A 25,143-nucleotide genomic window follows, 5' to 3' on the forward strand; every position below is an offset into this window, starting at 1 on the left:
TTGTGAGGCTTTTCTCTCCATCTCCATTTTATAAATGAGAAATGTTGAGAATCAAAGGGGTTAAATCACTAGAGGTCACACAGTGAATGAAAGAGTCAAAATTCAAACCCAGAATTTTGACCACAAAACCCATGTACAGAGACTAAATTTAGAAATATCAGGGTAAGGAAATCTGTGGCCTACTCTCTCATTCATTCATTTAACTAATATTTATTGTTTACTATGCGCTAGGCATTGTGCTAAGTATTGGCTAGTCTATGGTGAACAAAACAGACATGATCCCTGACCTTATGGAGTTTTATGGCTTGGAAAGTAGGATATATTTTTAAATAAATCTGCACCCAAATAAATGCTGTGAAGGAAACAAATGAGAGGGTGCTGTGAGGGAGACTAGCATAGGACTTAATTAGATAGTGAAGTCAGCAAAGGCCTCTCTGAGGAAATCACATTTAAACCAAAGCTGAAGAGTGAGTAGGTGTGACAGGGCTCAGTGGCCTGCCCTGTAATCCTAGTTACTTAGAAGGCAGGAGGATTGTTTGAGTCCAGGAGTTTGAGATCAGCCTGGGCAACAGAGCAAAACCCTCATCTTTTATATGAGACAGTCTAACTCTGTCACCCTGGATAGAGAGAATGCTATGGCATCATAGTTCACAGCAACCTCAAACTCTTGGGCTCAAACAATCCTATTGCCTCAGCTTCCCAAGTAGCTGGGACTACAGGCGCCTGCCACAATGCCCAGCTAGTTTTTCTTTTTTTCGTAGAGACGGGTCCTCCCTCTTGCTCAGGCTGGTCTCAAACTTCTGAGCTTAAGCGATCTACCTGCCTCAGCCTCCCCAAGTATTAAGATTACAGGTGTAAGCCACTATGCCTAGCTATTAAAAACATTATTTTAAAAGTTAGCTAGGTGCACTGGGCATTTCTGTAGTCCTAGCTACTCTGGAGGCTGAGGCCAGAGAATTTCTTGAACCCAGAAGTTCAAGGCTCCAGTAAGTTGTGATTATGCCACTGCACTCCAGCCTGGGTAGCAGAACAAGAAGAAAAAAAAAAGTAGGATTGGTGTGTGTATGTCCGGGGTGGGGTTGGGGGTAGAGTCCTGAACAAGAGGAGCATTCCAGGGAAAAGAAATAGAATGTAGGAGGACATAAGGAAGAAACTAGAGATCACGTGGAGGAGCCTTGTGAAGGAAAGAGAGGTATGAGACAAGGCTAGAGAGGTAACAGAGCACGCTGTGCAGCCCCTCACATGCCATGTAAAGAATTTTGGATTTGGCCGGAGACAGTGGCTCATTCCTGTAATCCTAGCATTCCGGGAGGCCGAGGCAGGTGGATTGCCTGAGCTCAGGAGTTTGAGACAAACCTGAGCTAGGGTGAGACCCTGTCTCTAAAAAAAAAGAAAGAAAAAATATAGCCAGGCATCATGGCAGGTACCTGTAGTACTAGCTTTTTTTTTTTAGTAGTTTTTGGCCTGGGTCAGGTTTGAATCCACCACCTCTGTTATCTGGGGCCAGTGCCCTACTCACTGAGCCACAGGCACCGCCCAGTAGTACTAGCTATTTGAGAGGCTGAGGCAGGAAGATCACTTGAGGCCAAGAGTTTGAGGTTGCTGTGAGATATGACACCACAGCACTTATGGGGGGTGACAAAATAAGACTGTGTCTCAAAAAAAAAAAAAAAAAAAAGACTTTTGGCTTTGTTCCTAAGGGCAGTGGGAAAGCATTGAAAGGTTTTAAGCAGAGCAGTGACATGATCCAACTGATGTCTTTCCCAAAGATCATTCCAGGGCTGCTTTGTGGATTAGAGTGGCTGAGTGGAGACAGAAGCAAATTGCAGTCATCTCAGATAACTACCCTGTTTCCCCGAAAATAAGACATCCTCCAAAAATAAGACCTACTTATAGGAAAGATAAGATGTCCCCTGAAAATAAGACCTAGCGCATCTTTGGGAGCACACCTTAAAATAAGACACTGTCTTATTTTCGGGGAAACAGGGTAGTGATGGCTTGGACCCGGGTGGCAATGGAAACCTCAGTGAGAAGTACATGGAAGTGTATTTTGGGAATAGAAGAGTGAGGAGTTGATGACAAATTGAGTAGGAGGAGCGTGAGGAGAATTTGAAGTCAAGGTTGACTCTGAGGTTAGGAAATGTTGCTTCCAAGATTGGCAAGATGGAAAGAGGAGGGCGGCGCCTGTGGCTCAGTGAGTAGGGCGCCGGCCCCATATGCTGAGGGCGGAGGGTTCAAACCCAGCCCCGGCCAAACTGCAACAAAAAAATAGCCGGGCGTTGTGGCGGGTGCCTGTAGTCCCAGCTGCTCGGGAGGCTGAGGCAAGAGAATCGCTTAAGCCCATGAGTTGGAGGTTGCTGTGAGCTGTGTAAGGCCACGGCACTCTACCGAGGGCCATAAAGTGAGACTCTGTCTCTACAAAAAAAAAAAAGATGGAAAGAGGAATAGATCTGGGGCACTGGGAGGATAGATCGGGAGTTTAGGGCAGTGTGAGTGGAGAAAAGGCTGCTATGTATATTTACCTTGAGCATATTTGCTTCTGTTATAAAAAAAGAAGTGAAAACCTGGGTGAAATATTTTCAGATGTTTAAGCAAAATGTTTGTTAGGCAGAAGTCACAGGAAGTGCAAATAGAGCAGAGCATCTGTGTGTTAAACACAAATAGGAAGGACCAAGCGGTGCCTAATACTCACAAGGCACCTGGGTACTGAACTGCCATGGTGTACTAAATGCACAAAATGTACTAAATGTTCACAGTATTCTTTTTTTTTTTTTTTTGTGGTTTTTGGCCGGGGCTGGGTTTGAACCCACCACCTCTGCCATATGGGACCGGCGCCCTACTCCTTGAGCCACAGGCGCCGCCTTGTTCACAGTATTCTAAATATTCACAAGACAGAGAAGGCACTAAATATGCCAAAGGTGTTAATATTCAGGATTCATTAAGAATACACAAGCTCTTAATATTCATGAGGCTTTAAAAAATGAGTTTTATTTTGTTTTTAATTGACACATAATTGTACATATTTATGGGGAACAGTGTGATGTTTCAAAATATATATATATATATATACATTGTATAATGATCAAATCAGGGTAATTAGCAGATCCATCATCTCTCATGAGGTTTTAATTCAACCCCTTGGTGAATTTATTCTGGCTCCATGTGTCTTCTACCTAAGATATATAAATATAAATATAGCTGTAGCTTGCTAATTAGCCTGCTAATTAGCTATGGCCCTGTAAACTTGTTCCTCTGTCTGAAAAAAGCAAGTGTGTATCACCGGCCAAGGGTACTTTCTACCTGTAGGTCCCCTTGCTTGAATGTCAACTCTGCTCCTTGTAACAGCATCAGCAGGGAACGCTGATGCAACAAAGAAAAGTACAAAACAGATGAACAATGTGTAGCCAGGTCCAGGCAGTGTTGTCCTTCCACCCGGCTTGTACCCTACTCTAAGTTGTTTAGGTAGCCCCATCCCTTTCCTCTTGCATCTTGCTGTGTGTTTTTAATTGATTTAATAAGCCATATATTTGAAGCATTTTAACTTGATCTAGTAGACTTTCTGTTCTGCAACCTCAGGGATAGCTCTCTAGTCATGAATTTGGAGGTTTCCAAAGATAATTTATTATCCACAAGATAATTTCTCACGTGATAGAAGTCATGCCTGTATTTTTTTTTTTTTTTTAAATATGGAACGCTTCACGAATTTGCGTGTCATCCTTGTGCAGGGGCCATGCTAATCTTCTCTGTATCGTTCCAATTTTAGTATATGTGCTGCCGAGGCGAGCACTGTATTTTTATTTATGTATCTTTTGCTGTGAGGTAGTGTGTTTAAAGTAGTAAAGATTATGTGGAGGTGTATGTGGGTTGAAGCAGGAGAGAGTGAAGGTAGAACTAAGGCAAAAGTATTAGTTAGAAGCTCAGTGTGGGAACACTAGGAATAAAAGGATGGGAACCTCAGCAGCATTTACTGGATTTAAGGAAGAGCGTGTGGGTACGGTGAAAGATCATTCAAAATTTCAATGTGGGGCAGCGCCTGTGGCTCAGTGAGTAGGGCGCCAGTCCCATATACTGAGGGTGGCAGGTTCAAACCAGGCCCCGGCCAAACTGCAACAAAAAAAAAAAGAAAAGAAATTTCAGTGTGGGTAGGTGAGGAAGCAACAGAACCACTGAATGTAATAGATAGTCTAAAAATTACCAGTTGGTTGTAGCTGCTCAGGGAGTCATCCAACTGGAGATAAGTTGATTACTTCCAACAATAGCCTTGGCATTGACTGATCATTCTCCACATTCCCCATTCCCATTTAGTTTCCAAGTTGTGTTGCTCTTTTTCATTAAAATTATTTTGTTTTTGTCTCTTGCTCACCCTTACCTGTTTACTGCTTTTCCTTCAGTTCAGATTCTTATCTTTATATCTCAGGTTATTACAATAACCTTATAATCAGTGCCTGTTCATCAACATCCTGACATTGAAACAGTCTGATCTTGGGGCAGTTTAAGTGATTGTTCTAATTGGATAAAATGGCCTGTTATGCCTTTGTTCTATTTGGTGCTATTATAGATATCTGAAGAGAAGAATCATCCTGGCTGCATTCTTCCCCCATGCCAAGCACTGAGTCTAGGGGAGTTGAGCAGATCAAGGAGGGCAATGGCTCACACCTATAATTCTAGCTGGCACTCTAGGAGGTTGAGGCAGGTAGATTGCTTGAGTTGAGGAGTTTGAGACCAGCCTGAGCAAGAGTGAGATCCATTCTCTACTAAAAATAGAAAAACTAGCCTGGCATTATGTTGGGTGCCTGTAGTGCCAGTTACTTGGGAGACTGAGGCAAGAAGATCTCTTGAGCCCAGGAGTTTAAGGTGGCTGTGAGCTATGACACCACAGCATGCTAGCCTGGGGCAACAGAGTGAGACTCTGTCTCCAAAAATAAAAAGAGAGAGAGAGGATTAAGGAGTTTTGTTATACTCAAGATAACCAGTCTAAAATTCTTCCTGTTGATGATTTGCTATTTTAGAGAGATGAGATGTCAAGCAGCCACAGCCAGTACCTGAGGTAACTCTTAGGAAGTGATAAATGAAGGCAGGGTGCTTGGCAAATAGTTGCCTCAACCTCTTGTCAGTTTGGAAGTAGGCCTCGGGAACATGAGATGAAGGTAAGGCCGGGAAGTGGTAACAACATAGTGGTAGGAGCAGTTGGAGTTAAGGGTGCAGGCAGTCAAAGCAGCTGAGTAAGTTGGGAAGACAAGAAGTCACCTCCTGAGGAGAAAGTAAAGGATGGAAGTAAATGAGCCATAGGTTAAGCAAACAAGGGTCAAATTCGGGGATGCACTAAGGCAGAAAGGAAAAAACAGGTGGCTTAGTGTGGGTAGACAGTCCAGGTATGGCCTGGGAATCAAGTGTCAGGGAGTAAGAATCCAGGCTGGGGATGGAAGGCAATAGCCTGGGTACCAGTCAGAGAGCTGAACATAAAAGGTCAGGAGCTCAGGTCAAGAAGTCCAGAAAAGAGATCTGAGCAGCAAGAATAGAGCTTAAAGCTTTATAAGTCAAGGGGTCTCAATTTCCTAATTAGAGCTGCATCCGTCTTGCAGGTGAGTTCCTTATAACTTGACCATAGTTTTTATTAATATCTTCTTATCTTTTGTCTGGCAAGGGATGTTTTGAAGCTTACAGAAATAACCATGGGACCAGGCATGGTGGCTCACACCTGTAATCCTAGAACTTCAGGAGGCTGAGGAGGAAGGATTGCTTGAGCCCAGGAGTTCAAGATCAGCCTGGACAACACAGTAAGACCCCATTTCTAAAAAATATATAGGAAAAGTAGCCTGGCATGGTAGCACATACCTGTAGTCCCAGTTACTCAGGAGCCTGAGGTGGGAGGATTGCTTGAGCCCATGAATTTGAAGTTATAGTGAGTAATGACTGAGCCATTTCCCTCCAGCCTGGGCAACAGAGCAAGACTCTATATAAAAAAAAAAAAAACTATGAAGAACATATTCTTAGTATTATATCTATGCTTGTCTGAGGCCAAGGATCCAAGGATCCTTTGGTCATTCCTTTAGGAATGGAATTGGCCTGCATATGAAACCGATTCCTTGTATCTCCTAGGATAAGAAGACAGGAAGGATCAAGAAGAGATGACATTTGGAGTTGTCCAGGTCTGTGGGCTCAAGACAAGATGTTCTAAACGACCACTTTAAAAGCATATACTCCTCAGCCCCTGCCAAAAATTGCAAAAAAAAAAAAAAAAAAAGGATATACTCCATATGATCAAAAGCTTGAGATCTGATAAATGCCTCAAGCCAAGGACAGCTAAGTGTTTTAAAGGAAGCTGATGAGGATTTTGTGGGAGGCAAGTTTTCCCTAACTTACCAAGCAGACATTTAGCCATTTCCACATTCCCTGAAAATAGGAGAGAAACTACAAATTGACCTATTCTACAATGTTTTAAAAGGGTTCTTTAATTAGTTCATATGCATTTATTCTTTTATTGACTCATTAGAGTGTAACAACCTGAGGGAAGGCACAGTGGCTCATACCTGTAATCTCAGCACTTTGGCAGGCCAAGGTGGTTGGATCACTTGAGCCCAGGAATTTGAGGTTACAGTAAGCTATGACTGGGCCATTGCACCCTGACTTGGGTGACAGGGCAAGACTCTGCCTCTACAAAATATATTAAAAATCATAACCCAGGCAGGTGCCCGTAGCTCAGTGGTTAGGGCACTGGCCACATGCACTAGGGCTAGTGGATTTGAACCCAGCCCAGGCCTGCTAAGAAACAACAACAACAACAACAAATTGCTGGGCATTGTGGCAGGCACCTGTTGTCCCAGCTACTAGGGACGCTGCGGCAAGAGAATCGCTTGAGCCCAAGAGTTTGAGGTTGCTGTGAGCTATGATACTAAGGCACTCTACTGGGAGTGACAAAGTGAGACTCTGTCTTAATAAAAGAAAAAAATCACAACCCATAGTAAGAAATATATTTTACATATGACCCATGTCACATACACCTATATAAATGTATAATTTTTGTTTGTTTTTTAAGACGAAGTCTCACTTTGTCACCCTTCATAGAGTTCTGTGGCATCATAGCTCACAGCAACCTCAAACTCTTGGGCTTGAGCAGTCCTCTTGCCTCACCTTCCTGAGTATCTGGGAGTACAACCGCCTGCCACAATGACCAACTGGCTAGTTTTTCTATTTTTGGTAGAGACAGGTCTTGCTCTTGCTCAGGCTGGAAGAAACTTGCATTTTACTTTTTTTACATTTCTGTACTGTCTTAAATTTTTATAGCAAGAATGTCTTACAATCAAATAAAATGATTAAATTTTAGCATTAATTATACATCATAGAACATTCAAATGAGGAAATACTTCAAAGCCATCTAAAAGAAAGATCTCCCTAAAATATTTTCTGGAGAAAATGGGATATATATCACAACCACAATATCTCTCTTGTCTCTTTCATGATGTTTTCCAAAGAAACAATGTAATAACTAGAAGCCCAAAGGGATGAAATTTTATAATCATCTTAAATGTAATAAAACGCACCCACAAAGATGTATATGAACATTATAGGGCATGAACTCACCTACATAAATAGTGGGTTGTAATTTTCACAATTGTTAGGATAGAAACTAAAACTAAATATAATCTTTGAGCACCATCTTATGGAGATAAATCAGGTAGATTATGTCCCAGTGTTTCTGTGTATGCGCATGTAGAGAAGAGAGAGATGGAACATTCTTTTTGACAGTATGGTGGGCTCTCTAGGAATTTTCTTCTTTTTTCTTTAATTCACTATATATTGTTTAACTTTTCTACAAGCAGCAGCACTTTCTTTTTTCTTTCTTTCTTTTTTCTTTTTTTTTTTGAGACAGAGTCTCACTATGTCACCCTCAGTAGAGTGCTATGGCGTCACAGCTCACAGCAACCTCCAGCTCTTGGGCCCAAGTGATTCTCTTGCCTCAGCCTCCCAAGCGGCTGGGACCACAGGTGCTCGCCACAAGGCCCAGCTACCTTTTTGTTGCGGTTGTCATTGTTGTTTAGCAGGCCCAGGCCAGGCTTGAACCCGTCAGCTTTGGTGTATGTGGCCGGCGCCCCACAAGCTGAGGTACAGGCGCCGAGTCAGCAGCAGCACTTTCTTTGTAAAATGAAAAAAACACAGTTAAGAAAGAAGTGAATTAGCCAGGCGTTGTGGCGGGCACCTGTAGTCCCAGCTACTAGGGAGGCTGAGGCAAGAGAATCGCTTAAGCCCAGGAGTTGGAGGTTGCTATGAGCTGTGTGAGGCCACGGCACTCTACCGAGGGCCATAAAGTGAGACTCTGTCTCTACAAAAAAAAAAAAAAGAAAGAAAGAAAGAAGTGAATTGTACCCTCAATGAATCCCAAACAATAAAAATAAAAAAAGGAAGAAGTGGAAATTAAGGTAAAAAATAATATGTATATTCTTTTAAGTTGAGTTTTTCAGTAACTGCCACTAGCTTGAGAAATTCATGAAAATGTTGTTCTAGTCAAAGAATAGTCAAAGTCATGACCCCTACCCCACCACCATGAAATGCTTGACATTTTCCTAAAGCCGAAAAGAAAGCTCAGACAACAAAAACAATAACCAAAGATGGCAGGGGAGTGTGAGCCTGGGAGTACTGAGTAAACAGAAACAGTTGGACTCTCTGGGTATGGTTTGATCTTACTAGCCAGTGAGATGACCTACAGCCTACATCACCACAATCATTTAGGAGCTGTATGGGTACAGAATATAGCTTCCCTCCAGGGCTAATCAGAGTCCTCCTTTTTCCTAAATTGGAACAATGCAATAATCACACAGATGACCAGACAAAACTACATTATATATGGGCCAGTCCCATCTAACTACCTGTTTATATGGGGGTGGGGGTTGTCTATACAACACCAAAACAGCTCTGCAATTGGTAGAATTCACTCAGTTGACAAAAATAAAAGTAGTCAGGTATGTCAATAAAATATCAACTCATTAAAAAGTGGAAACTTTTTTTTTTTTTTTGTTTTTTGGCCGGGGCTAGGTTTGAACCCGCCACCTCTGGCATATGGGACCAGCGCCCTACTCCTTGAGTCTACTCTACATAATACCAAATAACACTGATTTTCAGTTTGAGAGATCATTATTTTTCTTTTCTTCCAGTAAATTCAATCAGGTTTCTTAAGTCAACAGTTGTTTTTGTATTGTTCAGATATTAATTTAGTGGGGGAAAACAGTTTGTAGGAAAAATTGTTGTTTCTGAGTCATTAGCATTCTGGCTTAGATTGCAGTTTCAACTGGCTCCTGTGAGTGTAAAGCTCACTGTTGGTCCACAGTCTCTTATCTCTAGAAATATTTAAAAAATAGTGGAGGATTCTACTCTTAACCATACTGTTTCCACATACGAAGCCTTTAAGTTTGCCTTCTATCTCTGTTCCATCCAATCCACTCAACCTCAAAGCTATGTCATCTCTTCTCAAGAATGGGAAACTACAGAGGAGGTGGCTTAAAAAAATCTATTTCACAACACAGGCATTACGAATTAGTTGGATTTCTGGCTATGTTGTTACCTTGACTGCTATAACAAGCGATGACTCATGAGTCATCCATTTTAGTTGAAAGGCTGTAGGAAGACAGTTTTGTTTTTCTTTAATATTAAATATACACTTGTTTTCTAAAAGTGTAGATGGATTTGTATTGCTATGTCCATACTCTCTAATCTAGTCACGCTGTAAACACACTTGGAAAATGGCTGACTGGCTTTATAAGGACACCATGGTTGAAGAGCAGTGACATTAATGGAAAGTTCTAATCATCTCAGCCAGCGACCACAGAAGAATATATGTTGTTTTTAAATCAGGTAGATATTTGCTGGGAAAACTGTTCTATAATAAAAGCAACAGGAAAGCAGTCACTATCAAAGTTAATTTTGTTGTAACGGAAAGCAATGGGAGGCCAAGAGGCCAAGGTTCTGCCCCTGGTGCTGCCCTTAACAGTTGAGTGATCATGGACAAGACATTTACCTCTCTGAGCCTTGGGGTAAGAGGGGAATAAATGCCTTTTCCGCACAAAGGCAGGGGCTGGACCAGATAATCAAACTTTCCTGTTAGAAGCTTCAGGAACCCTTGATCTTAGAGAGCTATTATGTTTACTGTAGTAATAGGATGGTGATATTGTTCTTGCTTCTGGCTTACAGGTAGCATAAACAATAGCAATCAAACTCATTACCATGACCTGCATCATTCACTGAATTCACCATTCAGTATACCTGCAGTTTGTTGTCTGAAAGGCAAAGATGAAACAGTAGTTCTCAAGTGTAATTCCTTAAGAAAACATTGATATGACCCCAGAAACGCAAATTTGGGGCTCCACCCTAGATCTATTGAATTTGAGAGTAGGACCAATCTGTTTTTTTAACAAAGCCCTCTAGATAATTCTGACGTTAAGTGTAAGAACCACTAATTAGACAAAAGTATTCAACTGATGTTTGATGTCAGCCATGTTGCTTATGAAACAAAAAGTATGACCGAGGCAGATCAGAACAAGATGATTAGCACTGAACATAATTTTCAAAATGTGTTTGGTTTTCTTTCTTTCTTTTTTTTTTGCAGTTTTGGCCAGGGCCGGGCTTGAATCTGCCACTCCTGGTATATGGGGCCGGTGCCCTACTCCTTGAGCCACAGGCACCACCCAATGTGTTTGATTTTCAAAATTTATGTGACACCCACAAAACTGGTGTCTTTTTTTTTTTTTTTTTTGCAGTTTTTGGCCAGGGCTGGGTTTGAACCCACCACCTCCAGCATATGGGGCCAGTGCCCTACTCCTTTGAGCCACAGGCGCTGCTCTGGTGTCTTTTTTGTTTGTTTGTTTTTGAGGCAGAGTCTTACTTTGTTGCCTCTGGTAGAGTGCCGGGGAGTCATAGCTCACTGCAACTTCAGACTCCTGGGCACACAACAGTGTTGTAATATATAAATATGAAAGCTGAAGCTGGGCATGATTGAGTGTGTCTGTAGTCCCAGCTACCTGGAAAGCTGAGGCAGGAGGATCCCTCCAGCCCAGGGGTTCTAGTCCAGCCTGAGCAAGACAGCAAGACCTTGACTCTAAAGCTGGGCATGCTGTTTCATGCCTATAATCCTAGCACTCTCAGAAGTGGAGTCAGGTGGATTGCTTGAGCTCAGGAGTTCAAGACCAGCCTGAACAAGAGCAAGACTCCATCTCTAAAAACAATAGCCAGGCGTTGTGGTACATGCCTATAGTCCCAGCTACTCAGGAGGCGGAGACAAGAGGATCGCTTGAGCCCAATAGTTTGAGGTTACTTGTGAGCTATGATGCCATAGCATTCTACTGAGGGTGAAAAAGTAAAACTCTGTCTAAAAAAAAAAGAGAGAGAAAAGATCCTGACTCTAAAAAAAATTAAATAAATGAAAATAAAATAAATATGAGAGTTGTATGCATAATTTAAATTTTTCTAGTAACTTCATGTAAAACTAAAACAAGGTAAAATTAAATTTTTTGTGGGGGAGTGAAATTTCTTTTTTTCCCTTTATACACATACGTGTGTTTATTTGGTTTCCACTTTTTCCCTTCACAAAATTAAAAAGGCTTAAAATTTAATAACAGTAACAATGTTTAAGATAAGGACTAGAAACAAAAAACTTGTAAAGAACGAAAGAAGATAAATACATTCAGAAAAGAAATCAGACGATTACTGCAACGAAATATTGAGCAATAATAATAATGCAAAAAAAGTAACATTCACCTGGTCAGCTAAGAGTGTGTCTATCATAGAATGCTTTGACTCTGAGGTTCAGTATGGAGTCATCAGTTAACTTGTTCTTCTTCCTTTTTTTTTTTCAAAGTCTCAAAAAATAGACAATTAATATTTATAAATAAAAATAGAAGATAATTTTAAAAAACAGATCATGCCAAGTCTTATAGACAATAGAAAAAGAAGAAATACTTCAAAATCATTCTACTTCATCTGGACATACCTGATATTAAAATTGGGGAAAAAATATTATTATAAAGGGAAATTACAAACATATTTCACTTAATAAATGAGGGTGCAATATTACAATAAATGGGGGTGCAAAATTACAAACATATTTCACTTATAAATGAGGGTGCAATATCCTAAACAACATAAGATTAATGTTCAATCGGCTTGGTGCCTGTAGCACAAGTGGCTAGTGTGCCAGCCACATACACTGGAGCTGGTGGGTTCAAATACAGCCCGGGCCCATCAAACAACAATGACAACTATAACCAAAAAATAGCTGGGCAATGTGGCAGGCGCCTGTAGTCTCAGCTACTTGGGAGGCTGAGGCAAGAGGATCCCTTAAGCCCAAGAGTTTGAGGTTGCTATGAGCTGTAACGCCAGGGTGACAGCCTGAGGCTCTGTCTCTAAAAACAAAAAAAAAAAAAAAAAAAAAAATTAATGTTCAAGTAATGTACTTTGGTCAAAATTAAATGCAATTTATGTGAGAATTAGTCACTATTTTCTTTTTTTTCGTTTCCTTTCCCTCACCCCTCCCTCCTTATCTGTCTGCTCTCCCCTTCCCCCATGCCCCACCGTGTCATAAAATGCTCATTATAAATCATCATAAAAAAATCATAAATTGTCATTAATTGTCCTCACATCAAAGTTGAATACATAGGATTCATGCTTCTCCATTCCTATGATGCTTCACTAAGAATAATGTGTTCCACCACCATCCAGGTTAATACAAATGCTGCAAAATCTCCATTTTTTTAAATGGCTGAATAATATTCCATGATATACATATACCACAGCTTGCCAATCCATTCCTGGGTTGAGGGGCATTTAGGCTGTTTCCATATTTTAGCGTTTGTAAATTGAGCTGCAATAAACAGTCTAGTACAAGTGTTTTCATAATAAAAGTTTTTTTCCCTTCTGGAGAGATGCCCAGTAATGGGATAACAGGATCAAACGGGAGGTCTAGGTTGAGTTCTTTGAGGTGTCTCCATACTTCCTTCCAAAAAAAGTTGTATTAGTTTGCAGTTCCACCAGCAGTGTAAAAGTGTTCCTTTCTCTCCATATTTGTGCCAGCATCTGCAGTTTTGAGATTTTGTGATATAGGCCATTCTCGCTGGGATTAGATGATATCTCAGGGTGGTTTAAATTTGAATTTCTCTAATAATTAGGGATGATGAGCATTTTGCCATATGTTTGCTAGCCATTTGTCCGTCTTCTTTATAGAAGGTTCTGTTCATCTCTCTTCCCCATCGATGTATGGAATTATTGGTTTTTTTTCTTGTAGATTAATTTAAGTTCTGTTATTAAGCTCTTAATAACTATATCCTAGTTATTAAGCTTTAAGTTCTGTTATTAAGTTCTTAATAACTATATCCTAGTTATTAAGTTTCAATAACTGATTGATATTTTGCTGATTCAAAATATGCAAATATCCTTTCCCGTTGAGTATGAAGATTCCTGATGCTGTTGAGTTCAACTTTTATTCTATGGTGGTCCGAGAAGATACAAGGAATAATTTCTATTCTTTTAAATTTGGTTAGGTTAGATTGTGTCCTAAGATATGATCAATTTTGGAGGATGATCTGTGGGCTGATAAGAAGAATGTATATTCAGTTTTGCTAGATGAAATGTTCTGTAGAGGTCTGTTAAGTCCATTTGTTCTAGGGTCAGGTTTAAGACTAATATTTCTTTGTTTAGTTTCTTCTTGGAGGATCTATCCAAAACTGTCAAAGGGGTGTTAAAATCTCCAACTATAATACTGCAGGAAGATATCAAGATGTTCATATTCATTAGGATTTGCTTTATAAATTGAGGAGCATTCTGGTAGGATGCATAAATGTTAATTATTGAAATTTCTTCATGTTGGATGTTTCCCTTGACAAATATTTAGTGACTGTACTTATCTTTCTTTATCTTGTTGGTTTAAAGCCAATTGTATTTGCAAATAAAATTGCAACCCCTGCTTTTTTCTGTTTCCATTTGCCTGTATTATAGATGTCCATCCCTTCACCCTGAGTCTATTTTTATCCTTTAAGGTAAGATGAGATTCTTGTATGCTGCAGATATCTGATCTGAGTTTATGTATCCAGTCAGCCAACTTGTGCCTCTTTAGATGACAAGTAAAAACCATTCACATTAATTGAGAAAATTGATAAGCCTGGTAGTGTTTTGGGTGTCATGATTTTCGGATATCCAGTGGACATTTTTAATCCTTTCACCACTGTGGAAGTTGGGTTTTGTTCAAAAAATTCTGAGTGAGTTTACTTTGGTGGTAGAGCACTGTGCTGTTCATTATGGAGGACGGGTCTGAGAATATCCTAGAGAGCTGGTTTAGTTATGACAAACTTCCTTAACATGTGTATGTCAGTAAAGTATTTGATTTCTTCATCACAAATGAAACTCAGTTTAGCTGGATACGGGATGCTGGGCTGAAAGTTGTTTTGTTTTAGGAGATTGAAAGTTGATGACTATCTGCTTCTGGCTTGAAACATTTCGGTTGAGAGATCTGCAGTCAGTCTGATATTTCTCCTTTTGTAGATGCTTTTCTTACATCTGGCTGCTTGCAGAATTTTCTCCTTTATTGTAACTTTGGCAAAGTTAACCACAATGTGTCTAGGACAGGCGTCCTCAAACTGCGGCCTGCCGGCCACATGAAGAGGTGTGAATTGTATTTGTTCCCGTTTTGTTTTTTACTTCGAAATAAGGTATGTGCAGTGTGCATAGGAATTTGTTCATAGTTTTTTTGTTTTAAACTATAGTCTGGCCCTCCAATGGTCTGAGGGACAGTGAATTGGCCCCCTGTTTAAAAAGTTTGAGGACGCCTGGTCTAGGAGATGCTTTATTTGGATTGAGTCTTGCTGGGGTTCTGAAACTGTCCACTATCTGAATTTCTGTATCTTTTGCAATGCTTGGAAAATTCTCCTCTATAATCTCTTGGAGTAGAGCCTCTGTACCTTTAGGACCATCCTCTTCTCCTTCAGGAATTTCTATAAGACAAATGTTTTGGGGTGATCCCACAACTGTCTCAGGGAATGATCAGTTTTTGCTCTGCATTTGTCTGTCTCTTTGTGCATTTGGGAAGGTTCTAAAGCTTTGTCTTCAATTTCAGAGATCATCTCTTCTGCCTGATCAACTCAATTATTAAGGGGTTCTACTATATTACAGAGCTCCTGGAATAACTTTTTAATTTCCTTGAGCTCTGCTATCTCTTCACATTATGTCCATATCTTTGGTGACTTTGTCTTTGAATTCATTAATTTCTTGAGACAACTTTAGAACTCCTCTTTGGATTTCAATTTCTAACTTTTCTTCCATTCTCTTCATCTTGTTTGCCATCCACATTCTGAATTCGATTTCTGACATTTCAGCCATTTGTCTATGCATGGCATCTTCAGTTGTATCTCCTTTGTCATTCCTTGGGGGTGGAGGTTGATCTATTCTGGTTAGTCATGTTGCCAGAGTTCTTCCATTAGTTCTGTACCATGTTTATTTTTCACCGTTTGGTTATTAGAACTGGTAGGGTGAGATTGAATTGGGCTTCCCAGGTAGTAGAGATAATCAGCCCCTTACCAAAGCACTAGGCTTTGTAATTGTGGCTTATCTCCTACAACCTTACACAGGCCCCTTTCAGAGTTTTGGCCAGAGACTCTGAGGACCTACTTGGTAAGATGGTGTAAGCTGGCTCTGTTTTGAAATCAGCCAGCCTCTGTCCTATCCTAAGAAGCCATGGTATTAGGTTTATATCTCATCTGTGGAGAGATACAGACAGCTGCAGAGTCCTGCCCCCACCCTTCAGTTCTTTTCCACTACAGAACTTCAAAAGTCAATCTCAGAGTGTCCACGAGTGGACAACCCAAGACATGAGTTCCAATCAAATTGTCTTGGGCAGTACAAACCCTCCTCAACAGAGAAGGATCCAAGGGTCTCCAACAGCACAATTGGAGACTCACCTAACAGACTCAGTCCACACTAGTGTCTGCTTCTCTGCTCGCCAGCCCAGTTGGAGTCAGGGGACCACGTCCCACCCACCAGACTCAGTCCACACTGGTGTCCACTTTTCTGCTCGCCAGTCCAGTTGGAGTTAGGGGACCATGCTCCCACCGCAGGTCTCAGTCTACACCTGGCGAGCCTCTGCTCGTGAACCCAGTTGGAGCCAGGAACAGCCCCGCCCACCAAATTCAGTCCACGCTGGGCAACCACTCTCCTGCTTGCAGGCACCATCAGAGCCGGGGGTTCTGCACCCCATCCTGTCAGACACAGCCTGAGGGTCAACAACACTACTGGCCAGGCAAATTCATAACCAGGGGACTTCTCCTCCTCCTGCTGAGTGTTTCTTTCTTTCTTTTTTTTTTTTGCAGTTTTTGGCTGGGGATGAGTTTGAACCCGCCACCTCTAGCATATGGGCTGACGCCCTATCCCTTTGAGCCACAGGAGCTGCCCTGTTTCTTTCTTTGTTTCTTTTCTTTTTTTTTTTTTTTTGAGACAGAGCCTCAAGCTGTCACCCTGGGTAGAGTGCTATGGCATCACAGCTCACAGCAACCTCCAACTCCTGGGCTCAAGAGATTCTCCTGCCTCCACCTCCCAAGTAGCTGGGACTACAGGCCCCCGCCACTACACCCACAACACCCACAACACTCCAACCGGCTATATTTTGGTTGGATCCGGCATTGTTGTTTGGCGGGACCAGGCTGGATTCAAACCCGCCAGTTCAGGTGTATGTGGCTGGTGCCTTGCCACTTGAGCCACAGGTTTTCTTCTTTCTCACACCCTCTTTCGTCCCCACTAGTCACATATTCCATCCCGACAGTGGTCCACACTATGCCCAGATCTCTCAGGAAAAGGCCAAACACTATGCGCTTTGCAGGGGGCAGAAATTCATACTGCCATGGGGCGGGGGAAGGGTGAACTAGGAGTTTGGATTTGTGGGGGAAAATATTTGTTCAATTTTATGCCTGGCAGGGTGGTGTCTAGGTTCATAAATGGGACCTCCCTGGAAAAAGAAACCTGGTACTTAGCGGCTCTCTCCAGTGAGGTAAAATGAGAGGTCTTTTGTTCCCTGCTTGCTGGCAGAGACCCCATGGTGGACTTCCTGCTTGGGGGAGGAGTCTCCCATCCTCTAGTCGATAGGCTTTGTACCTGTAATTTGTTTTCTTGAATGCTATTCCTTGGAGTCACATCTGGCTGAACTTCTTTCTTGATTTTGCTCCCCACCTTTGGCTACATAGAGTCTGATTATGTCCAGTTTTTCTCCCTTTGGTCAGGAGCCTCTGCTGAGGGTTGCTACTAGTCAGCCATCTTCCCAGAATTCCTTGGAGACTTCTTCCTCAGGCTGGTATTGAACTCCTAGCCTCAAGTGATTCTCCCACCTGTCTTCCAAATAATTTCAATATGTTTTTTTTTTTTTTTTTGGTAGAGACAGAGTTTCACTTTATGGCCCTAGGTAGAGTGCCATGGCATCACATAGCTCACAGCAACTTCCAACTCCTGGGCTTAAGCGATTCTCTTGCCTCAGCCTCCCAAGTAGCTGGGACTACAGGTGCCTGCCATAACACTCGGCTATTTTTTTGTTGCAGTTCGGCCGGGGCCGGGTTTGAACCCGCCACCCTCGGTATATGGGGCCGGCACCTTACCGACTGAGCCACAGATGCCGCCCTCAATATGTTTTTAATATAAAAATGACCAATGAGATATTTTACTTTCTCTTTTTTCATATTAAGACTTTGAAATTGGGAGGGGATTTGGTATGTTCCCACCTACCAGGTACAACATATGGGAGTATGGCACACTTCCTGGGTGAAGGACACAACTACAATTTGGACTTCACCTTACAGACACAAAAAACGTACCCTAATCATATGTACCCTCATATTAACCCGAAACTTTTTAAAAAAAAAAAAGGCTTTCTGTTGGGCACGGTTGCTCAGGCCTGTAATCCTAGCACTCTGGGAGGCTGATGCAGACTGATTGTTTGATCTCAGGAGTTTGAGACAGCCTGAGCTAGAGTGAGATCCTGTCTCTAAAAATAGCTGGGTTTTGTGGCAGGTGCCTGTAGTCCTAGCTACTTGGGAGGCTGAGGCAAGAGGATCACTTGAGCCCAAAAGTTTGCAGTTGCTGTGAGCTATGATGCCATTGCACTCTACAGAAGGCGACAAAGTGAGACTCTGTCTCAAAAATAATAATGATGTGTCAATGTAGGTTCATTGATTGTAACAAATGTACCACTCTGGTGCAGGGTGCTGATATTGAGGGAGGCTTTGTATGTGAGGGAGCAGGGGGCACATATATAGGAACTTTATGGAACTTTATGTATGTTCCTCTCAATTTTTCTGTAAACCTAAAACTATTCTAAAAAAATAAAGTCTTTTAAAAAAGAAAAGCACTAAATCATCAAGCCAAACAAGCAGTGGGTCTCCACCTCAGAGGTAAAGACTTCGAAACAGAGGTAGAGTTTTACAACAGGTAAACCTCCTATACTTGTCCAACAAAGCAGAAGCTATAAAGTAACTTATCTAGGTTTCAATTCTGTGGTTATCCTAGGGAAGATAGGCTAGACAACCCTAATTAGGGGCCAGCTAAGAATCTGAGCAGTTTTTAAAGCAGTTTTTAAAGCTTCTGAAGCAACTATCTTCAGGCTCTGATTAAGATAGCCAAAGTTGGCCAGGTGTAGTGGCTCATGCCTGTAATCCTAACATTTTGAGAGGAGAAAGGAAAGAAAGAAGAAAGGTATATACCTGTATTCTCAGCTACTCTGGAACAGGAGGATTGCTTGAGCCCAGGAATTTGCGGTTATAGTGAGCTATGGTGACACCGCTGCCCTTTAGCCTGGGCTGTAGAGATAGATCTTGTATCTAAAAAAAATAAAAAAAAAAAAAGGATACCCAAACCTCATTATTAACTACATTATTATTATTTTTTTTTTTGGCCAGGGCTGGGTTTGAACCTGCCACCTCCAGCATATGGGACTGGCGACCTACTCCTTGAGCCACAGGCGCCGCCTTAACTACATTATTAACTACACCAATTTACAAAACAAAACAACCCAACTTTTGGATTGGACCTACACGTATAAGTATGTTCTCTCACAGTATTTTAGGATACTCAATAGGATACTCAAATAAAAATCGAGATATATAAAATGATATAGAAATTTAGTGGCATAAAGCCTGCAACAATTAAATGTGCTTTCAAAAGATTTTACAAACCCAGAATCTATTTCCAAGGTATATAATCATCCGGTTTGGAAAACATATCTTTTGTGAATACCCTTGTAATTTTCTTTGGAAGGAAACTAGATTGCAGCAATGTATATGACATACAAATCTTTAATTTTAACACATCTTTAAAAATGGTTAGCTGGGGGTGATGCTTGCAGCTCAGTCGTCAGGGCGCCAGCCATATACACCAGGTTGGCAGGTTCGAATCTGGCCCCTGCCAGCTAAACAACAATGACAACTGCAACAAAAGAATAGCTGGGTGTTGTGGTGGGCGCCTGTAGTCCCAGCTACTTGGGAGGCTGAGGGAAGAGAATTGCTTAAGCCCAAGAGTTGGAGGTTGCTGTGAGCTGTGACACCACAGCACTGGGGCGACAACTGTCTCAAAAAAAAAAAAAGGTTAGCTGGGGCTGGGCACAGTGGCTCACACCTGTAATCCTAGCACTCTGGGAGGCCAGAGTGGATTGACTGAGCTTACAGGTTTGAGACCAGCTTGAGCAAGAGCAAGATCCCATCTCTAAATATAGCTGGGCATTATGACAGGTGCCTATAGTCCCAGGTACTTGGGAGGCTGAGGCAAGAGAACTGCGTGAGCCCAAGAGTTTGGTGTTGCTGTGAGCTATGATGCCACAGCACTCTACTGAGGGTGACAAAGTGAGACTCTGTCTAAAAAAAAAAAACAGTTAGCTGGGTATGGTGGTGTGTACTTGTAGTCCCAGCTACTCTAGAGGCTGAGGCAGGAGGATCACTTGAGCCCAGGATTTTGAGGTTCAAACTCCTCTGGTGACTTCCTCTGGCAACAAAAAGAAAAAGAAAAAGAAAAAAGAAAAAAGTACTCTGGATCTTAGTTTTGTTTTTTGTTTCTGTTTTTGTTTTTTTAAAGCTGTTTTCTGGTACCTTGGTGTCAGAAGACCCTTAGTTATATAGTCTTGGGATACCCCAAATTCATGAGTAATTTAAATGCCTAAAACCAGTAAGGAGAAATTTGTAAAATACATCCCTTTTTTTCAGTGTAACAAAAAGAAATTTTATTTAGGAAGAACAAAAAGAAAGTTTAGAGCACTTCCAAGGAGAGTTGAAGTGGGTTCCTCTCATGAAGGAAAAAAGGTGAGAGAGATCAAAGACATCTTTTAAGGTATCTTTTTCTGATAACTCTTCTATGATCCTTTCCTAACTTCTGGTTGCAATCAAACACAGAGAAATAGAACCTTAGTTTTGGAGGGCAATGGAAATGGATATTCAGAACTTTTTTTCGTTTTACAATGAAAACCTTAGTTGAAAATCTAATTCCTCAGTTTAAATATCAAATATAGTCCCATTAAAACACCCTATCAATGGGGCAGCACCTGTGGCTCAAAGGAATAGGGCGCCGGCCCCACATGCAGGAGATGGCAGGTTCAAACCCAGCGCCAGCCAAAAACTGCAAAAAAAACCAAAAACAAAAACAAAACTATCAAGAACTAAAGAAGTTTACCTGTGGAAAGGAAGCAGGAAAAGAAAAACAGAACTAAAGGAATTAAACTTAGGAAATATCAAAACATAAAAAGATGAAAAGAAACATTAATTCTCACCGTTGAAAGGATAGAAGAGTTTGCTACAAGAAATGCATATTGCTGGGCTCTATAGCTCATGCCTATAATCCCAGAACTTGGGAGGCTGAGGCAGGTAGGTTGCCTGAGCTTGCAAGTTCAAGACCAGCCTGAGCAAGAGGGAGACCCCGTCTCTAAAAATTAGCTGGCTGTTGTCGCAGGCACCTCTAGTCCCAGCTACTTGGGAAGCTGAGGCAACAAAATTGTTTGAACCCAAGAGTTTGAGGTTGCTGTGAGTTAAGATGCCACAGCACCCTACCAAGGGTGACCAAGTGAGACTCTGTCTCAAAAAAATCCCCCCAAAACAGAAATGCATATTAATATTATTTTTTATAAAACACAATCCACTCCCTCCTCCCCCATTGAAAACATTAACTCAACAAAGGTAAATGCATGAATCTTTCAGGGTCTCATCCTGAGCTAAGTTGAAACCTAAAAGTTTCCTGGAGCACAGATTAAGAGTGACTTGGAACCCCATCCAGCCAGGAGGGGAAAAGCAAAACATAAGCTTATTTTCTACAATGGGAGAAGCTGTAAAGATTATGCTAGAAAGCCAGAAAAACACTAATTTGAGTATATAAAAAGGGAGAAATAATTCTAAATAGCTTCACCGGAGCATTTTGTAAGGCTTTCTAACAAGCTGTCAGAGATTGAGAAACCATATCTGGCAACCCAGTTAATTTCAGAAAGTATAATTAAAGAAATTTAGTCCCTGAAGTCAGAGAAGCCACTGAAGAGCTATGTGGTTTGAATCACAGTAGGTTTGTAGCCCACTTAAGTTATTGGATGACTAGTCCATTATAAAACTGGAAAAACAATTTGTTTAATACAAGTGAATATATATATAACAATCCTTCAGTGATTCGATTATACGGTGACTTAGAATTATATGATTGCTTTGTGTGGAGGATTAATTCAGCGCTCTCTCTCCCTGGCATTTAGGTTGAACTCCTACATACACCTTCAATTTTAAAAAATGAATGCTTTATTTCAACTCAACGGCTTACTTAAGAAAATGATGAAATTCTAATTATGTTATCACTCAAAACATTTCTGGGGGAAAGGCATTTTATTAAATAATGAAACCCATAATACATTTTTGTTACAAAAGGAAATGTTTAAGTATCCGTAAAAGTATAAAAAAGGCCTCATTAATGTATCTGAAAAGTACATTGTACATATTGTACATTGTCTTCCAGAGTTGAAAAAAGTTAACCTTTAATTATATTTTGGAAGAGAAAGTCTGCATTCTGTACTGTTTTTCAGATGAGTTTAAATTGTTCTCAGTTCTAGCAATGAATGCTCTTATGTATCTTTTAATTTTTTTCTTATATGTCTTTAAAAAAATTCTATTGTAAATTTAAGTTTACTTAAATATCCCCAAAATAGCAAGGGAGGGGGGAACAAGTTTGTTACTTGATGGCAACATCATTCTGAATTGGATCAAGGTTACAAAATGTGATTATTCTTATTTATATATAAATATCTTTCATTGTTCCTATATTGAAATATTTAATAAATGGAGAAAGAAGGCCAATATTTCCCCCAAAATATTTAAGTTCAGATGAAGGCAGAGGAAACATAAAATAATTATTTCAGTGTTTCTCTTTCTCACCCTAATCCGAGGTTTGTATATAACTCTAAGTAATACTGCGAAATCAACTCCATTCAACCCTCAAAAGTCATGTTCAAAATAGGCTTCCAGAAGAGAATGCAAGAGCTGAAAGAACTGACCAGAATGTTTCCTTTGTTAATGTATTTGCTTGAGTTCAGTGGAGCATTAAATTTTCCTATAATCTTCATTTCTAAAAGTAACCACATTAATACTCGAAAAGACAGTATGATCTCGAAAAATGATCATGAAATGATCTTAAAAAAGAACTTGAATAGACATTTATGCAAAGAAGATATAAAATTGGCCAGTTGAGCCATAACCACATGAAAAGACCCTCAATATCATTAGTCATTAGGGAAATATAAACTAAAACCACAATGAGATACCGCTTCACATCCTCTAGGATGGGTGTTCTTAAAAAAAAAATAAAATAACAAATATTGGTGAAGAGGTGGAGAAATTGGAACCCTTGTATGGTGGGAATGTAAAATGGTGTAGCCACTGTGGGAAATAGTTTGAGTGCCTTAAAATGTTAAATAGTTGACCCAGCAATTCCATATGCCCAAAAGAATTGGAAAAGGGGAATCAGATACTTGTATACTTGTGTTCATAGCAGCATTATTCACACTAATAAGAAGGTAGAAACAACCCAAGTGTCCATCAAGAGACGGACAAAATGATGAATGAACAAAATGTGATGTATTCATACATGGAATATTATTCAGCCATAAAAAGGAAAGTTCAGCAACATGCTACAACATGGAGGAAACTCGATGACATAATGCTTACTGAAATCCAGTCACAAAAAGACAAATACTGTGTTATTTCACTTATATGAGGTACCTAGAGTTGCAGAGACAAAAGAATGGTGGTTTCCAGGACCTGGGGGAAGTAGAAACTGAGAATTACTATTTATAGGGTACAGAGTTTCTGTTTGAGATTAATGAAAAAGTTCTGAAAATGGAGAGTGGTGATAGTCGTCCAACATTGTCAATGTACTTACTGCCACTGAACTGAACATTTATAAATGGTTTAACTAGTAACTCTTAACATATATATATATATTTTTTTTTTTTTTTTTGAGACAGAGCCTTAAGCTGTCACCCTGGGTAGAGTGCAGTAGTGCCCTGGCATCACATCTCACAGCAACCTCCAAATCCTGGGCTCAAGCGATTCTCCTGCCTCTGCCTCCCAAGTAGCTGGGACTACAGGCACTCGCCACAACGCCCGGCTGTTTTTTGGTTGCAGCCCTCATTGTTGTTTGGCGGGCCCAGGCTGGATTCAAACCCGCCAGCTCAGGTGTGCGTGGCTGGCGCCTTAGCAGCTTGAGTCACAGGCGTCGCGCCTCTTAACGTATATTTTGACACACAAACGCACACACACACAAAAACCGTTGGAGGACCAGGCATAGTGGTCCTGTTATCCTAGCACTCTGGGAGGTGGAGGCAGGAGAATCGCTTGTAGTCAGGGGTTTAAGAGTAGCCTGGGCAATATAGCAAGACCCGTCTCTTCTAAAATTAGAAAAATTAGCCCGCTCCAGTGGCCTGCGCTTGAGTTCCAGTTGCTCTGGAGGTTGAGGCAGGAAGATCGCCTGAGTCCAAGGGTGTGAGATTGCAATGAGCTATGATGACGCCACTGCACTCTACTTGGGCAACTGAAACCTTGTCTCAAAACAACAACGAGAAAACCCAACACACACACACCCCATAAGAGGATCCATAGCTTTTCTTTTTTTTTTTTTTTAAGAGACAGAGTCTCACTTTATGGCCCTCGGTAGAGTGCCGTGGCGTCACACAGCTCACAGCAACCTCCAACTCCTGGGCCCAAGCGATTCTCTTGTCTCAGCCTCCCAAGCAGCTGGGACTACAGGCGCCCGCCACAACGCCCGGCTATTTTTTTTTTTTTTTTGGTTGCAGTTTGGCCGGGGCCGGGTTTGAACCCGCCACCCTCGGTATATGGGGCCGGCGCCCTACCGACTGAGCCACAGGCGCCGGATCCATAGCTTTTCAAAATTCATCTGGGGACTATGGGAGAGGGAGAAAAAAACAAACTACTCTTAAAATGCAATGAGCCCCACATCAGCAACTTTAAGGGTGAAGCAGAAAAATGTAATTGGTACAGCCCCATCACCTGTTCAGTTTTAAGCATTCAAAGCTGAGTAGAGATCTGAAATAATATCAGGACAATGCAGGCCAATAAAACTCATCCCCTTATTCTATTTCCATTTGAGTCTGAGTTAAAAGAGTATCGTTCAGCCCAAGTGGTGGCTCACGCATGCAATCCTTAGTACTTTGAGAAGCCAAGCCGGGAGGATTGCTTGAGCTCAGGAGTTCAAGACCAGCCTGGGCAACAAAGAAAGTCCCTCATCTCTACAAAAAATAGAAAAATTAGTGGGCGTTGTGGTGTACACGGATCGTCCCAGCTAATCGGGAGGATGAGGCATTGCTTGAACCCAGGAGTTTGAGGTTGCTTTGAGCTATTTCCATGCACGCTATTTTTTTTTTTTTTAGCAATGCTTGGGGGCAAAAACTTGCATTTCTCGAAGACCATCGCAACCCCAATCGAGTGCCAACATAAGTGGTTTGTTGGGTGCTGGGAATGACTTCTTTATCTTAAGTTAAGGTCGGAGTGAATTTTATCAAGAGTCACATTAACAACCAAGTCTTCACCCTGAATGAAGCCTGGGTCTAGGTCAGAGAGCGGCTCTCCCCCAGAAGAGGGTCGCTCAACAACATTCAACTCCATA

At 41.2% G+C, this 25,143-nt stretch overlaps 1 non-coding gene across 1 annotated transcript; it reads right to left on the minus strand.

Annotated features, from left to right (window-relative positions):
* Window positions 1-3,680: 3,680 nt before the first annotated feature.
* LOC128571320 (U6 spliceosomal RNA) lies at window positions 3,681-3,787 on the minus strand. The gene has a single exon (XR_008375752.1). It is a non-coding gene; the product is annotated as a U6 spliceosomal RNA (small nuclear RNA).
* Window positions 3,788-25,143: the final 21,356 nt, after the last annotated feature.

Source organism: Nycticebus coucang, chromosome 18, assembly GCF_027406575.1.
Source record: "Nycticebus coucang isolate mNycCou1 chromosome 18, mNycCou1.pri, whole genome shotgun sequence".
NCBI classification, from domain to species: Eukaryota; Metazoa; Chordata; class Mammalia; order Primates; family Lorisidae; genus Nycticebus; species Nycticebus coucang.